The sequence below is a fragment of the Salvelinus fontinalis genome, chromosome 37 (assembly GCF_029448725.1).
Source record: "Salvelinus fontinalis isolate EN_2023a chromosome 37, ASM2944872v1, whole genome shotgun sequence".
In the NCBI taxonomy this organism is placed as follows: domain Eukaryota; kingdom Metazoa; phylum Chordata; class Actinopteri; order Salmoniformes; family Salmonidae; genus Salvelinus; species Salvelinus fontinalis.
This window is the reverse complement of record NC_074701.1, coordinates 24,176,661-24,191,412: the sequence shown is the minus strand read 5'-3', so window position 1 is coordinate 24,191,412 and position 14,752 is coordinate 24,176,661. Positions and strand designations below refer to the sequence as shown.

At 41.3% G+C, this 14,752-nt stretch overlaps 1 protein-coding gene across 1 annotated transcript in view; it reads right to left on the bottom strand.

Annotated features, from left to right (window-relative positions):
* The window catches only part of LOC129836401 (glutamate receptor ionotropic, delta-1-like), a 376,214-nt gene extending 376,064 nt beyond the window's left edge, over positions 1-150 (bottom strand). The window contains exon 1 of the mRNA XM_055902509.1: positions 9-150. The gene's annotated coding sequence lies outside the window, so the exon portion shown is untranslated. The remainder of the gene's footprint in view (positions 1-8) is intronic.
* Between the last annotated feature and the right edge of the window lie 14,602 nt (positions 151-14,752).

Genomic DNA, 14,752 nt, shown 5'->3' with positions numbered 1-14,752 from the left:
TCACTCACATACACACACTGAATCGTGAAATCGCTTGTTCGCCCGACCCACGTGACTGCAGAGACTTCACTTATCCGTGCTGTCCGGAGAAGCCGGGTAAAATGGAATTTGTTCTAGCCGGAGAGAGACGCGGGCAGAGCGCAGTGTTTTTAGAGTAGCCTACCTTGAGGCTGATAGACAACTATGCAGTGTATGCTTGGATGAAGGCTACTAAATAATTGCAAACACTGAATATAGTCTTATTGCGGTAGGCCTACATGATATACATTGGTAGTCTGATCGAAAACTAGATTAGGCTATATGGTTCTGCCCCTGCTTGCCAAAATGCATTATGATTTACAAGTTATCATTTGATATATAGGCTAATGTCAAGAAACTAAAAAAGCAGAGCAACGGGGTGAGAGAAGACGCGGGCGCAGATGTTGAGCCGAAGAAGGGGATCTAGCCATAAGGTGATCACCGGTGAAAAGTGATGGATGATGGACATTTGACAGAACTTAACATTTTTCAGCGCAGAAGTTCTGGTCATAGGAAACAGCCAGCGAGAAAGCCTAATTGACTTGGCAACAGTGGGATTTGGCCAGAAGCGAAGATTGAGGAACTACAGACATATGCAAATGAAGGCTGATTGATTGATTGATCGATTATGCCTTTACGCGTTACTTGACTGACTGATTGATTAGTCTCTTCACAAAACGCTGAACAAACGAATTAATGGGCCACTCCTGTGGCGATAACTAGTATGGTAATTGTTGAATGCCTATATGCTAATAACTGAGGATGAATCAATGTCATGTCATATTGAGCCGAATCCAATTTTATGCAGGTTTACAATTCCATAGATTTAAAGAGGATGGGTATAAATTAGGCATTTCATTTGTTATTTTACCCGCTCACAGAAGGGAACAGGTGCTGAGAAGAGGTTTCAAGTGCAAGATGAAGATGCATGATAGGCATAATCTTACAATTAAAGGATATTTCTTGTGACTGAGCATAAACGGAAATATCTTGTAATTGTTTGGTTAGATCTACCAGGTCACGTCGCCTTTCAGAACCACGAAAGTGGACAGAGCCTTTGGAATACGCTACAGGACCGCTTGACTTGACTGAAGGAGCAATCACCTGTAGATCGCAGACAACGAAGGAATGCATGCATTCAAATACTTTTACATTGAAATTGTTATTTAAATAATTGATTGAGTTGTCTAACAAATTAATTCGGTTGTATATTTTTGTCGAATTTCATAACTTCAATAGGACACATCATTTGGTCTAACATGCGTAGCTTACATTAGACTGAAACATTAACCAAGCTCGCCCAGTTGTAGGCTACAAATGTAGGATCTTAATTTGATCACTCTTTTGTTGCTGAGAGTTTTCCTGCTTTGCAGGAATTACATAAATGTTTTTGATTTACATAAATTCAATGAAAACACATGGTAGTGTTAACGTATTCCACTTTTCATGTAGCCTCATTTTGACCAGCTAATAGCCTAACCACAGGATAAAGAAATATTATGGACTAAACAATAAACTCCTGTTGCTGCAAGATTATTTTCCTGCAACAATACAGGTCAAATTAAGATCATACATCTGTATATTCACCTCAATCATTCCACCACCTCTACGACTATCATATATGTATGCTACGTCACCCATCTAACTCCCACCCTGTCCATTTGGAACACATACATCCATGCGCCAATGCCCTAAAGTTGCGTTCAAATTACAGCTGACATACCGTCCCTAGTGGCCATCTCTATGCACTACGACTGTACCAGCATATTCCAAACTCACCCTCTCTCCTAGGTGCGCTGAGGCGCATCATAAAACAACAAGTCTCAGAATCTTAGTATTATTTTTCAAACGCATTCTTTCATTCAAAGTGTGTTATTATGTAACAGAGGAGTGGGGAAATAAATGAGGTTAGGTGATGTAAATTTACTGAAGATTGCTGCATACAGCTTTACTGAGAAATAACTGGTTCTGTCAACCTCTATGGATTAAATGAGCCCACCATCATTTAGTGAATGACCTGTACTAGGATGCTAAATTATTTATAAAGTTGTCAAACTAAGATATACACAAATAATCATAATCGTGTTGAGAGATTTACGTAGGACCTGTTTCCCAGACCCAGAGTATGCCAATTGCTGGACAATGAAGAACTTTCAATAAAGAAACTGAGCATGCTTTATGGTTCAGGAGTAGGACCAGCCCATTAAATCCTAGACTTAGGCATGCATGTGTGCTATGTCCAATAACTTCATAAAGTTTTGACTTTCCATTATCTAATTCACACTCATACTTGGATGGATGAGAGAGTGTTTTTGATAAAGTATAGAAACTATCAGATCAGGGGTGAACTGAAAGGGAGTATAGGAATGTTTTATGACATTCATCGCATGGCTGACTAATTTGCTGCTCCCACCCATGTAACCATCAATTTTTTTAGAGCTGGTCCATATACCATGTCTGAGAGGCACTGGAATCATCAAAGAAATCCTTCTGGGGAAGCCTACAGTAGCTTAATTCCACACCCTCGCTATGCATTTTACCCATGTAACATGTAAGAGACATCCAATTTAGAGGTACAACATAATACATAATACAAATCTGACTCCAATGACCCTTACCTGTCTGCATGTACTGTAGATGGCATGGGAATGTAATTTCAGTAGATCAAAAGAGTTAGTGGGTTATCATATATTCTGTTTGTTAAGCTACTTCATATGCAAATAGAAATATAAGAAAAAGGCATAATCGTTAAAGATGATTACTGTGAGCCTGGGGGCACTTAGCATGTAACAGAAGGGTAGGGCCATACATGCTGCCTCTTGAGGACTCAAGGACTGATTCTATTTCAAGTAGTTAATGTATGTATAGGCTTTTGAAACATTATTCCATATAAACCAATTTGTATCCAAGTGATTATTTTTGTGGTCTGTTCATAGTGTTTGTTTTGGGTCCAAATGTAACCCATTGAGATACAGTAACAGTCAAAAGTTTGGACACCTACTCATTCAAGGGTTTTTCTTTATTTTTTGACTATTTTCTACATTGTAGAATAATAGTGAAGACATCAAACTATGAAATAACACATAAGGAATCATGTAGCAACCAGCAAAGTGTTAAACAAATCAAAATACATTTTATATTTGAGATTCTTCAAAGTAGCCACCCTTTGCCTTGACGACAGCTTTGCAGACTCTTGGCATTCTCTCAACCAGCTTCATGAGGTAGTCACCTGGAATGTATTTCAATTAACAGGTGTGGCTTGTTAAAAGTACATTTGTGGAATTTCTTTCCTTCTTAACGCGTTTGAGCCAATCAGTTGTGACAATGTAGGGTTGGTAGACAGAAAATTGCACTATTTGGTAAAAGACCAAGTCCATATTATGTCAAGAACAGCTCAAATAAGCAATGAGAAATTACAGTCCATCATTACTTTAAAACATGACGGTCAGTCAACCCGGAACATTTCAAGAACTTTGAAAGTTTCTTCAAATGCAGGCGAAAAAACCATCAAGCGCTATGATGAAACATGCTCTCATGAGGACCGCAACAGGAAAGGAAGACCCAAAGTTACCTCTGCTGGAGAGGATGAGTTCATTAGAGTTACCAGCCTCAGAAATTGCAGCCCAAATAAATGCTTCACAGAGTTCAAGTAACAGACACATCTCAACATCAACTGTTCAGAAGGGACTGCGTGAATCAGACCTTCATGGTCGAATTTCTGCAAATAGACCACTACTAAATAACACCAATAAGAAGAAGAGACTTGCTTGGGCCAAGAAACATGAGTAATACGCCATCCCATCTGGTTTGCGCTTAGTGGGACTATCATTTGTTTTTCAACAGGACAATGACCCAACATATCTCCAAGAAGAAGAGTGATGGAGAGCTGCATCAGATGACCTGGCCTCCACAATCACACAACCTCAACCCAATTGAGATGGTTTTGGATGAGTTGGACCGCAAAGTGAAGAAAAAGCAGCCAACAAGTGCTCAGCATATGTGGGAACTCCTTCAATACTGTTGGAAAAGCTTTCCAGGTGAAGCTGGTTGAGAGAATTCCAAGAGTGTGCAAAGCTGTCATCAATGCAAAGGGTGGCAACTTTCAAGTATATATAACCTAAAATATATTTTGATTTGTTTAACACTTTTTTGGTTTACTACATGATTCCATATGTGTTATTTTTATAGTTTTGATGTCTTCACTATTATTCTACAATGTAGAAAATAGTACAAATAAATAAAAACCCTTGGATGTGTAGCCAGCAGCATACCACCCTGCATACATACCACTGCTGGCTTGCTTCTGAAGCTAAGCAGGGTTGGTCCTGGTCAGTCCCTGGATGGGAGACCAGATGCTGCTGGAAGTGGTGTTGGAGGGCCAGTAGGAGGCACTCTTTCCTCTGGTCTAAAAAATATCCCAATGCCCCAGGGCAGTGATTGGGGACACTGCCCTGTGTAGGGTGCTGTCTTTCGGATGGGACGTTAAACGGGTGTCCTGACTCTCTGAGGTCATTAAAGATCCCATGGCACTTATCGTAAGAGTAGGGGTGTTAACCCCGGTGTCCTGGCTAAATTCCCAATCTGGCCCTCAAACCATCATGGTCACCTAATAATCCCCAGTTTACAATTGGCTCATTCATCCCCCTCCTCTCCCCTGTAACTATTCCCCAGGTCGTTGCTGCAAATGAGAACGTGTTCTCAGTCAACTTACCTGGTAAAATAATGGTTAAATAAAAAAATAAATAAAAAGGTGTGTCCAAACATTTGACTGGTACTGTACGTTCGACAAATCGGGTTCTATCTGCATTTTTCAAAATTTAGTTATTGACATAGGCTTGTTCTGTTCAATGTTCTCTACCGATATACCTCAATTCATGTTGCTAAGTTCAAAATAATACATCATAGAAATAGCTGACACCATTCAAACCAATGAGAGTTTGGAACTTTAAAGCCAGCTTTCTCAGAATCATCTTTTTGCAGATAGAACCTTATAGTTCCAAACTCTCAAAATCTCCAAAGTTCTAGCGTCTCACCCGAAAACCACAGTGTTGAGTTCTACTCACTTCCACTGATTAAGTGCACCTCCAAGGTTGTCAACATTTAACACATTAAAAGTGCTCTGAACAGGCCTCCGAAGCGTTGCCATGAGGGCGAGCGCTGGCTTTGAGTGATGACAGTGGCATTTCATTGTCACACAAGCCGGAGTCATTAAAGTTAACAGTTCGAGCAATGAACTGAGAAGTAGGATGGAAACGTTTTTTGGAGGTGTGCGAAAAGTTGATTTAGATGAAGAGATGCTGTCACATTAGTCCACCGAAGCGCAGCAGTTAGAGCAAATAAAACCTGCCATTAAAATGAATTAGCCATGCATGGTCAACAACGACCGCTACCATGCACCATTTTTCACAGCCACTGTCCATCATCCAACTGTATTTCTAAATGAGCTTAAACACTGTGTGCCCAAAGTCGGCGCAGAAAGCTTAAATAAGCATTTCATTACACTTATAACATCAAGATTTAACATGCAGAAATCATTTTCTTTTGACAAAGGTAATCGACTCTCAAACCCCTGTTCAATCCCCAGTCATTTACTCATAGCTTGGGGTACTGCAGTGAAGAAGGTTGGCTGTGAATTGACTGTTGTTTACAGTGTAATCTAATGTCCCCATAGGAGAACCCTTTAAAGAACCCTTTTTGGTTGCAGGTAAAACCCTTTTGGTTCCAGGTGGAAAGGGTTCTATATAGAACCTAAACGGGTTCTGCCTGGAACCAAAAAGAGTTCTCCTGTCACGCCCTGACCTTAGATATCTCTGTTTTTCTATATATTTTGGTTAGGTCAGGTTGTGACTAGGGTAGGTATGCTAGTTTTTGTATGTCTAGGGTTTTTGTATGTCTAGGGTTTTTTGTATGTCTATGTTGGCCTGATATGGTTCCCAATCAGAGACAGCTGTTTATCATTGTCTCTGATTGGGGATCATATTTAGGTAGCTATTTTCCTCATTTGTGTTGTGGGATCTTGTTTTTGTATAGTTGCCTTGTGCACTGCAATACTGCACGTTTGTTAGTTTCTTTGTTGTAAGTTTCACTATTAAAGAATGTGGAACTCTACGCACGCTGCGCCTTGGTCCGATCCTTTCAACGAACGTGACATCTCCTATGCAGACAGTCAAAGAACCCTTTTGGAACCCATTTTTTTAAGTTTACATCTCTGACAAACAGTTTCTTCAGAAAGTAACAATTTATTTAGAGTTGACTCTTTCAGAAGTCAAGTACATTGAGGTCAAACATAACAATACAAAATGCTAAATTGGTAAATAAAACTTGTTTCCAGAGAATGTCAATAATTACTCAACCCATTTGTTATGGCAAGCCTAAATAAGTTCAGAAGTAAACATTTTCTTAACAAGTCACATAATAAGTTGCATAGATTCACTCTGTGTACAATAATAGTGTTTAACATAATTTTTTAATGACTACCTCATCTCTGTACCCAACACATACAATTATATGTAAGGTCCCCCAGTCAAGCATTGAATTTCAAACACAGATTCAATCACAAAGACCAGGGAGGTTTTCCAATGCCTCAAAAAGAAGGGCACCTATTGGTAGATGGGTAAAATAAAACAAAGCAGACACTGAATATCCTTTTGAGCATGGTGAAGTTATTAATTACACTTTGGACGGTGTATTAATACACCCAGTCACTACAAAGATTCCGAACTCAGTTGCCGGAGAGGATGGAAACCGCTCAGGGATTTCACCATGAGGCCAATGGTGACTTTAAAACAGTTAGAGTTTAATGGCTGTGATAGGAGAAAACTGAGGATGGATCATCAACATTGTAGTTACTTCACAATACTAACCTAATTGACAAAGGGAAACGAAGGAAGTCTGTACAGAAAATTAACTTTGTCAGGAATGGGGAAAATACAACATAACACATCACTGAGTACCACTCTTCATGTTTTCAAGCATGGTGATGGCTGCATCATGTTATGGGTATGCTTGTCATCGGCAAGGACTAGGGAGTTTTTTTTACGATAAAAATAAACAGAATAGAGCTAAGCACAGGCAAAATCCTAGAGGAAAACCTGGTTCAGTCTGCTTTCCAACAGACACTGGGATACAAATTCACCTTTCAGCAGGACAATAACCTACAACACAAGGCCAAATATACACTGGAGTTGCTTACCAAGATGACATTGAATGTTTTTGTGGCCTATTTACAGTTTTGACTTAACAGAGATTGAAGAACTTTAAAAATAATAATGCGCAAATATTGTACCATCCAGGTGTGCAAAGCTCTTACAGACTTAGCCAGAAAGATTCACAGATGTAATCGATGCAAAAGGTAATTTTAACATATATTGACAACATGTATTTCATTGTAAATAAATGTGCAAAACTATCTAAAAACATGTTTTCACTTGGTCATTATGGGGTGTAGTGTGGAGATGGGTGATACATTTTTTTAATTTGATCCATTTTGAATTCAGGCTGTAACACAACAAAATGTGAAATAAGTCAAGTGGCATCAACACTTTCTGAAGGCACTGTATGTTTTTGTCTACTGATATCATGAGGATGAATACACACTGAGAACTGTGCCCCGGCTAGATGACAGTATTATCAAGAGTGGACAGCGGAGTTAAGAGTCTCTGAACCTGTATGTTCTCGCTAGAACATTATGTCTCAGCAAAATTAAATCAGATCATTGACTGATTAGGCTAAGTGGGTTTGTCTCAGTCTGAGTGTTTTCAGGTCAGGTAGGAATACCCAGTACATAATATAACAGCCCACCTACAGTAGTAAAGGTGAGCAAGCTTTTCATTTCCAGGACTGAGCCTGGGGTAACATTATAGTTTGATGTTGTTTTGGAATAATAACACAAACTCCACTGCATCTCAAATAAATACCAATTATTCATCAAATATATCCATTGTATTTATTGTTCAGCATTATAGTCCCTTAACTAGGTAACATACAGTGTTGTCTGAAATTATTGATATCCTTGATAAAGATGAGCAATAATAATAAAATCAATCATTTCAAATACAGAGCTATATTCTATTCCCCTAAAATTAGAGATATTATTTTATATTAATCCAATTGCTCAGAGAAATACATTTTGTTTAACAAGTAATACTTTTTTTCTCAATGGTAGGGGTCAAAATTATTGACACCTCTAAAGATTTTTTAAACTAAAGTAGTCAAAAGTTAAGGATTTAGTCCCATATTCCTAGCACGCAATGACTACATCAAGCTTGTGACTACAAACTTGTTGGACACGTTTGCAGTTCGTTTTGGTTGTGCTTCAGATTATTTGGTGCCCAATATAAATGAATGGTAAATAATGTATTGTGCTACCATGATTACTAATCATCCTGAATGAATCGTGAATAATGATGATCGAGAAAGTTATAGAGGTTCAAAGATCATACCCCCAAGACATATTAAACTTCCCTGTTATTGCTAAGGGTGAGAGGTTAGCATATCTTGGGGGTAATTTCAGACCCCACTGTATATATACAGATTTGTTAAAAATTTAACTAAATGAAAATTGATGTTTGAAAATAATCTCTCCTTAAAAAGGTAGAGCCAGTGATGCCCGAAGTAAACAGCAATATCTGGTTGATTTCCACAACTAAAAGCATTGATGTGCAAAGCTAAACTTCTCAGCTGTTTCCAGTCCCACATCTATCACGTTGTAGCTATTGTAACACACCCGTACACATGGTATACTCTGTGAGTGCATCGCAGTGCGTCATCTTGCATTGTGCTCATCTGTAACGTCTGTGGTGTTGCTTGTGACAACGTCATATCGCTGACTCTCAGTTTAAGGTGCTTATATGTTGTAAACTATACATTTTGCCTATGTGATGTTGATTGTAAAATGATTATTTCTAATGACAGAGAGGAAAGGTGCATTGACTTGTTAGTCCTGATTTTGTAACAAGAGCCCATCTGGCCCAAGCCCTTCATAAAGAGGAAAATTAAATCATTTTAAAAGCCTCACACTACCCCTTTTTTCACAGTTGCTAGTTTCACAACGGGGGCAAATTTACACAATAGGACAAGCAATGTTATTGATCACTGCTGTCAATGGTATGGGTCATTGCTTTAGGTGGAAGTCCCCTGAGATAGCTTATGATTATAGGAATACATTTCCATACTAAACACACGCTTAAACAACTAAATATATGTATGCACGCACACACACACACACACGCACACACAGCAAGGTGACATGGATGTGTGATTGTGTCCATCCATGTCCTATATGCAGGTGGTCACCTGTGTAGAGGCCAGAAATAATTGGCCAGACATGGGTCATTACATACCTCCCCGCCTCAGTATGCAGGTTAGTACATATAGGGGAGAGAGAAGGAAAGATGGAAAGGAGAGAGAGAGGGAGAAAAAAGAGGAGAGTATATTGTTAATTGAGGCCAGATTTTTGCCCTGTTTGTTTTGAAAATGATATATGCTATTGCCTTTCAAAGCAGCTCCATTTAACATTAATATTCATAACAGAAGTAGCGGTATTTGTTTAAATTGTTACAGTAAACAATGTGCTGTTGCTGCAGTTCCCAGGTGCTTAGTGAGGCAGCCAGTGCTAACAGGATCCATCACAGCAGGGCTTTATAGCAGTAACACACTCAGGGTTCTCAGCATTTACTACAGCACAGAGAACACATCATGGTAAAACTGGAACACTGAAGGTTCAGATTGTAGTGTCATGCTCCTGCGACATGTAGTCAGCTGACAGTTAGAGGACACTGGAGTTTTGGTTGATGGCTGTCTGGATTGTGCTTTTACGATGTTTAGGACGTTTAGGACGTTGACCAAGTTCTCTCTGCTTTCTTCAGCCATGTTTTATCCTCCCTCTGCAGGTAACTGCCACAACCCTCTCTCTCTCACACACACGCACGCACGCACGCACGCACACACACACACACGCTTATTTGTAAATCCCTTTTAACATCGGCAGATGTCACATAGTGCTTATACAGAAACCCAGCCTAAAGCCCCAAAGAGAAAGCAATGCAGATGTAGAAGCACAGTGTTTAGGAAAAACTTCCTAGAAATGCAGGAACGTAAGAGAAACCTAGAGAGGAACCAGGCTCTGAGGGGTGGCCAGTCCTCTTCTGGCTGTGCCCGGTGGAGATAAGAGTACACAGCCATTAAGGCCAGATCGTTCTTCAAGATGTTAAAATGTTCTTAGATGACCAGCTGGGTCAAATAATAATCACAGTGGTTATAGAGGGCGTAACAGGTCAGCACCTCAGAAATAAATGTCAGTTGGCTTTTCATAGCCGAGCATTCAGAGATTGAGACAGCAGGTGCGGTAGAGGGGAAGGGAGGGAGAGAGAGGGAGGGCGAGAGGGAGAGAGAAAACGAGTGTCGAAACAGCAGGTCCGGGATAAGGTAGCACGTCCGGTGAACAGGTCAGTGTTCCACTTGAGCGGCAACATGACAAGGTAGCACATCTGGTGAACAGGTCAGGGTTCCATAGCCGCAGGCAGAACAGCAGAAACTGGATCAGCAGCAAGAACAGGTGGACTGGGGACGGGAACAGCCAGGAGTCGTCAGGCCAGGTAGTCCTGAGGCATGGTCCTATGGCTCAGGTCCTCTGGGAGGGGAGAGAAAGCAAGAGAGACAGAGATGGGAGAATTAGAGGTAGCATACTTAAGTTCACACAGGACACCAGATAAGACAGGAGAATTACACCAGATAAGACAGGATTATTACATCAGATAAGACAGGATAATTAATCAATCAATCAATCAATTTTATTTTATATAGCCCTTCGTACATCAGCTAATATCTCGAAGTGCTGTACAGAAACCCAGCCTAAAACCCCAAACAGCTAGTAATGCAGGTGTAGAAGCACAGTGGCTAGGAAAAACTCCCTAGAAAGGCCAAAACCTAGGAAGAAACCTAGAGAGGAACCAGGCTATGAGGGGTGGCCAGTCCTCTTCTGGCTGTGCCGGGTGGAGATTATAACAGAACTATGCCAAGATGTTCAAAAATGTTCATAAGTGACAAGCATGGTCAAATAATAATCATGAATAATTTTCAGTTGGCTTTTCATAGCTGATCATTAAGAGTTGAAAAACAACAGGTCTGGGACAGGTGGCGGTTCCATAACCGCAGGCAGAACAACTGAAACTGGAATAGCAGCAAGGCCAGACGGACTGGGGACAGCAAGGAGTCACCACGGGCGGCAGTCCCGACGCATGGTCCTAGGGCCCAGGTCTTCCGAGAGAAAGAAAGAGAGAAGGAGAAAATTAGAGAGAGCCAAGATTTTCAAAATGTTCATAAATGACAAGCATGGTCAAATAATAATCAGGAATAAATCTGTTGGCTTTTCATAGCCGATCATTAAGAGTTGAAAACAGCAGGTCTGGGACAGGTAGGGGTTCCATAACCGCAGGCAGAAGAGTTGAAACTGGAATAGCAGCAAGGCCAGGCGGACTGGGGGCAGCAAGGAGTCACCACGGCCGGTAGTCCCGACGTATGGTCCTAGGGCTCAGGTCCTCCGAGAGAAAGAGAGAAGGAGAAAATTAGAGAGAGCCAAGATTTTCAAAATGTTCATAAATGACAAGCATGGTCAAATAATAATCAGGAATAATTTTCAGTTGGCTTTTCATAGCCGATCATTAAGAGTTGAAAACAGCAGGTCTGGGACAGGTAGGGGTTTCGTAACCGCAGGCAGAACAGTTGAAACTGGAATAGCAGCAAGGCCGGGCGGACTGGGGACAGCAAGGTGTCAGCATGCCCGGTAGTCCTGACGTATGGTCCTAGGGCTCAGGTTCTCAGAGAGAAAGAGAGAACGAGAGAATTAGAGAGAGCATACTTATATTCACACAGGACACTGGATAAGACAGGAGAAGTATTCCAGGTATAACCAACTGACCCTAGCCCCCCGACACATAAACTACTGCAGCATAAATACTGGAGGCTGAGACAGGAGCGGTCAGGAGACACTGTGGCCCCATCCTAAGAAACCCCCGGACAGGGCCAAACAGGAAGGATATAACCCCACCCACTCTGCCAAAGCACAGCCCCCACACCACTAGAGGGATATCCTCAACCACCAACTTACAATCCTGAGACAAGGCCGAGTATAGCCCACAAAGGTCTCCACCACAGCACAACCAAGGGGGGCGCCAACCCAGACAGGAAGTTCACGTCAGTAACTCAACCCACTCAAGTGACGCACCCCTCCTAGGGACGGCATGAAAGAGCACCAGCAAGCCAGTGACTCAGCCCCAGTAACAGGGTTAGAGGCAGAGAATCCCAGTGGAGAGAGGGGAACCGGCCCGGCAGAGACAGCAAGGGCGGTTCGTTGCTCCAGAGCCTTTCCGTTCACCTTCACACTCCTGGGCCAGACTACACTCAATCATATGACCTACTGAAGAGATAAGTCTTCAGTAAAGACTTAAAGGTTGAGACCGAGTCTGCGTCTCTCACATGGGTAGGCAGACTGTTCCATAAAAATGGAGATCTATAGGAGAAAGCCCTGCCTCCCGCTGTTTGCTTAGAAATTTTAGGGACAATTAGGAGGCCTGTGTCTTGTGATCGTAGCGTACGTATTGGTATGTACGGCAGGACCAATTCGGAAAGATAGGTAGGAGCAAGCCCATGTAACGCTTTATAGGTTAACAGTAAAACCTTGAAATCAGCCCTTGCCTTAACAGGAAGCCAGTGTAGGGAAGCTAGCACTGGAGTAATATGATCAAATTTCTTGGTTCTAGTCAGGATTCTAGCAGCCGTATTTAGCACTAACTGAAGTTTATTTAGTGCTTTATCCGGGTAGCCGGAAAGTAGAGCATTGCAGTAGTCTAACCTAGAAGTAACAAATGCATGGATTAATTTTTCTGCATCATTTTTGGACAGAAAATTTCTGATTTTTGCAATGTTACGTAGATGGAAAAAAGCTGTCCTTGAAACAGTCTTGATATGTTCGTCAAAAGAGAGATCAGGGTCAAGAGTAACGCCGAGGTCCTTCACAGTTTTATTTGAGACGACTTTACAACCATCAAGATGAATTGTCAGATTTAACAGAAGATCTCTTTGTTTCTTGGGACCTAGAACAAGCATCTCTGTTTTGTCCGAGTTTAAAAGTAGAAAGTTTTCAGCCATCCACTTCCTTATGTCTGAAACACAGGCTTCTAGCGAGGGCAATTTTGGGGCTTCACCATGTTTCATTGAAATGTACAGCTGTGTGTCATCCGCATAGCAGTGAAAGTTAACATTATGTTTTCGAATAACATCCCCAAGAGGTAAAATATATTGTGTAAACAATAGTGGTCCTAAAACGGAACCTTGAGGAACACCGAAATGTACAGTTGATTTGTCAGAGGACAGACCATTCACAGAGACAAACTGATATCTTTCCGACAGGTAAGATCTAAACCAGGCCAGAACTTGTCCGTGTAGACCAATTTGGGTTTCCAGTCTCTCCAAAAGAATGTGGTGATCGATGGTGTCAAAGGCAGCACTAAGGTCTAGTAGCACGAGGACAGATGCAGAGCCTCGGTCTGACGCATTAAAAGGTCATTTACCACCTTCACAAGTGCAGTCTCAGTGCTATGATGGGGTCTAAAACCAGACTGAAGCATTTCGTATACATTGTTTGTCTTCAGAAAGGCAGTGAGTTGCTGCGCAACAGCTTTTTCTAAAATTTTTGAGAGGAATGGAAGATTCGATATAGGCCGATAGTTTTTTATATTTTCCGGGTCAAGGTTTGGCTTTTTCAAGAGAGGCTTTATCACTGCCACTTTTAGTGAGTTTGGTACACATCCGGTGGATAGAGAGCTGTTTATTATGTTCAACATAGGAGGGCCGAGCACAGGAAGCAGCTCCTTCAGCAGTTTAGTAGGAATAGGATCCAGTATGCAGCTTGAAGGTTTAGAGGCCATGATTATTTTCATCATTGTGTCAAGAGATATAGTACTAAAACACTTAAGTGTCTCTCCCGATCCCAGGCCCTCGCAGAGCTGTGCAGATCCAGGACAGCTAAGCCCTGGAGGAATACGCAGATTCAAAGAGGAGTCCGTAATTTGCTTTCTAATGGTCATGATCTTTTCCTCAAAGAAGTTCATGAATTTATTACTGCTGAAGTGAAAGCCATCCTCTCTTGGGGAATGCTGCTTTTAAGTTAGCTTTGCAACAGTTTCAAAAAGAAATTTTGGATTGTTCTTATTTTCCTCGATTAAGTTGGAAAAGTAGGATGATCGAGCAGCAGTGAGGGCTCTTCGGTACTGCACGGTACTGTCTTTCCAAGCTAGTCGGAAGACTTCCAGTTTGGTGTGGCGCCATTTCCGTTCCAATTTCCTGGAAGCTTGCTTCAAAGCTCGGGTATTTTCTGTATACCTGGGAGCTAGTTTCTTATGACAAATGTTTTTCGTTTTTAGGGGTGCAACTGCATCTAGGGTATTGCGCAAGGTTAAATTGAGTTCCTCAGTTAAGTGGTTAACTGATTTTTGTCCTCTGACGTCCTTGGGTAGGCAGAAGGAGTCTGGAAGGGCATCAAGGAATTTTTGTGTTGTCTGAGAATTTATAGCACGACTTTTGATGCTCCTTGGTTGGGGTCTGAGCAGATTATTTGTTGCGATTGCAAACGTAATAAAATGGTGGTCCGATAGTCCAGGATTATGTGGAAAAACATTAAGATCTACAACATTTATTCCATGGGACAAAACTAGGTCCAGAGTATGACTGCGGCAGT